Source organism: Pinus tabuliformis, chromosome Q (assembly GCF_031772625.1).
Source record: "Pinus tabuliformis cultivar Carrire ecotype Pingquan chromosome Q, CPIR1, whole genome shotgun sequence".
Lineage (NCBI taxonomy): Eukaryota > Viridiplantae > Streptophyta > Pinopsida > Pinales > Pinaceae > Pinus > Pinus tabuliformis.
Genome location: NC_142296.1, coordinates 959,445,016 through 959,448,800, shown reverse-complemented (window position 1 = coordinate 959,448,800; position 3,785 = coordinate 959,445,016). Strand labels below are relative to the sequence as shown.

At 34.6% G+C, this 3,785-nt stretch overlaps 1 pseudogene; it reads left to right on the top strand.

Moving 5' to 3' along the window:
• Positions 1–214: 214 nt before the first annotated feature.
• On the top strand, positions 215–1,509 carry LOC149222667 (magnesium-protoporphyrin IX monomethyl ester [oxidative] cyclase, chloroplastic-like; annotated as a pseudogene).
• The last annotated feature ends 2,276 nt before the right edge of the window (positions 1,510–3,785 follow it).

The window sequence follows — 3,785 nt, the reverse complement described above, 5'->3', positions numbered from 1 at the left end:
ATAATGTAAGGATTAATACAATCACTTTTCCTCTCAAGTCAACATGGTTTGATGGCTTATGTTACATACTTGGCTTGAGATTTTGATGCCTTTGTGCGATATGGATATGGAATTACAACAAACAATTGAGTTAAAAAATTGGCTTTGATGAATATACATTTGTGTCCTGTTATGAGATGACTTGGTGAATGGGTATGTAGGAAACTAACCTAACTTGAATGTTCATTTGAAAAAGACTAACCAAGTTGTGGCTAATATATTTTCCCTCATGTCCAGAGATGAAGCTCATTGTGAAGGGTATGTTATCTTAATTTGTAGACATGTTTTATTAAATCAAATTTGTAGTTATTTGCTGCAAAAATGGCTCCCCTTTCAAAGCTCCCTACGTCTATTGGCACTGCAGTTTACTAGATTGGATATATTTCCATTTGAAACTTACATTGGATAAAGTATTTATTTGGAATATATTTTTTTGCCACTGTAATTGTATCTTATGCTGTAATCTGTCTATTGAATTTCTCAAATCAATCTTTGACACATTGGGTTACAAGTTTCTGAACAAGGTTTTATCAGATTTCAATCTTGCACTAGACCTCGATTTCCTAGCTAATGCACACAAATATACTTTCTTCAAGCCTAAGTTCATTTTCTATGCCACTTACTTATCTAAAAGATTGGTTATTGGAGATATATTACCATTTGTATGCACCTAAGAGAAAACCCTAAGTATCAAGTGTATCCTATATCCATGTACTTTGAGAATTGGTGCCAAGATGAGAATGGGCACGATGAATTTTTCTCATCTTTATTTAAAGCAAAACCACAATTTCTGAATGGCTGGAAGGCCAAGATTTGGTCAAGGTTTTTCTATCACTTGGTGAGTTAATCTTGAATTACATCTAATATATCCTAAAGATCTACGCAATATGATGCATGTTATTTTCTTTTAATATTTATTAGATGCTTTTATGTTGCTTATTATGTGTGAATGATTTCTTCTTGGTACACTTGCTTTCCTTTTACAGGTATATGTGAAAATGTACCTGAATGATTGCCAGAGGACAACATTTTATGAAGTTATTGGACTGAACACAAAACAGTTCGATATGCATGTTATCACGGAGGTGGGTTATAAGTTTCATATAGGTCACAATACTTAAAAACCATTTTGTGTGTCTAAAATTGAGTTGTAGTGATGTTTTATGTGGGATGGATTTTAGCAATGTATTTTTCTAACTGATGTAGACAAACCAAACTAGCACAAGGATTTTTCTTGTTGTCTTGGATGTTGAGAATCCAGAATTCAAAAAGAAACTTGACAGGATGGTAGACATCAACCAACAAATAATAGCAATTGGAGAAAGCCAAGCTCTTGGATTTGTGAATAATCTCCAAAGAATTACTCTTATAGTTGCTTTGGTGTCAGATTTAATAACAACTTATTTGACGCCACTCATGGATTCTAATTCTTTGGATTACGCTAATTTTGAGCCACATGTTGTGTACTAGATGCATTTCATACATGTAGAACTGCATTATTGCACTATATCATTGAGAATGGAGCTCTGTGACTCTATGCCTTTCTTTGTAGTTGTTTTAATTTTGAGATGTCCTACCCTTTTCTAGAAAAGCATTCATATTATGGCAGAAGATTTTCATTCACTATGCACATGCTATATGCAATGTTGGAGTTCTATAATCTAAAGTTCTCAACAATATAAAGTCCCTATGTCTTGTTAGTAAACAAAATATTTAGAATCAATAGGCGTTTTTATCCCATGATTTGTATAAACATTAATATCTCATAGCTTGACAAAAGTGATAGAGAAAAGATTAATCTCTCCTACCTTGATAAAAGTGGTGGTAAATATTAACACATACAAGAACTTTATGGTGGAATCTTATTAAAACTGATAGAGAGATATGCAAGAGTGTATAGTAAGAACCTTGACAAACACACCCACTGAAGCTTGCAACATTGTTTATAGGAAGAAAAAATTATGTTTCTTTTTTCCAAACATGTAAGTTAGTAGATTACAGTTTAATGAATATGTTTTCCTATTATCATATATGGTTTTATACTTTATCAAAAAATTTTGCCAAGACTTCCCAATGTTTTATAACTTAGTAAAAGAATCACCAAGGCTTTACAAATTTTAATTATTCAGTGAAATATTCACCATGATTTTATAAGATAGTATAATCTAGTGAGAGATTTTCCAAAAAAATTATATGTACATATTATATTATTAATAAAATCACCTTCCATTTTTACTATGTATCATGGGGATTCACCCATTTATTATACATATAAATTTAGGGGGGTTCTTAAAATTTTCCCTGGTGATAATGATGATGATAATAATGCATGTTGGAACCAGAAATAGAGTAGTACCTGTGTCCATCACCTCTCCTATCTAGAGTATCCAAGAATCTGCCATCTATGATCATGTCATCTCTATATGACCTGTGACCACCATGAGACCTACTGTCATATGCCCCATTAGTTTTGTCCTCTTGTCCATGGTTGATCCAAATTTGCCCCTATCTCTACAATTTTGACAAACATTGAAGGATTACTACATTGAATTTTTCTTGTTTCTCCCGTGCCTGCATGATTTTGACATTGTCTACTTTGCAACTTGCTATTTCTGCCTTCAAGCTTCTCAATTATTCTGCTAAGTCAGAAGAGATCCCAACACCATGTTGCTCATATGATCCATAAGAAAAATATCAGGAACTGTAGTCTACCATCTTGCTATTCATCTTGATCTCTTCCTTCAAGGAATACCATGTCAGCTAAACGAAATCATAAACAAACCAATCTACCTCAATATAATTCGGGCAGGATATCTCGTTTGTAAGACTGGCCAGATTAGCACAACACACACACACACACACATATAAATAATCAAATCAACATATAATCATCATTTCAACCATTATCCAATTACCATGCATGATGCCACCACCATAACACCTACTAGACACAATGCATGTATAACAACATATGTATTACACGCATGCATACACAATACCTGCAAACATTGACATGCATAACCAATGCATAATCATCATACATTCACAAAAATTACATTCAACAACAACACCATAAACTTTCACATGGGGACACGACTAAAACCATAACCAACACCATGCACTCACAACCAGTACATAGACCACAAGCATAAGAACACATATGAAACTTACATGTATGCATGACCAACACACTTCTCATCTAGTCCAAGGGGTGAACCATGCTCTAATACCACTTTGTAACACCCTCCTCCCACATTTACCCAAGTTAACCATTCTGTTGGGGTAAACATGTGATGAGAGGCTACTATGATCTAATTCAACTCCCCATGTAAAGTTAAAGAAGTGTAATTGATATAACACAACTAATCTGACCTTCTACACATGATACAGAAGCCTCAGGAGCCATCCAACCCTTCCAGATGATCAACCCCCGAGACAACCTAACATTTTACTGACCTAGAGTCTCAGTCACTCCCATGACATGGGCATGCATGTGACTATGACCCTTCAGTCACTCCCATAGCAAGGGCATGCATGTGATTGGGGATTTTTCCAAGTAGGTTTGTACCAATGACCCTATATTCTATGCCTTTTTCAGGGCCGGGACTCAGGCCACTGCCCAAAACTCCATGAAACTTCCAGAAATTAAAAGCAACATTGAAACAATGATAAAAATGCAAATACTTGAACAAGGACCTGACTGAACCCCTACTAGCCATCATATGAATTTCATCAAACATGTCAAA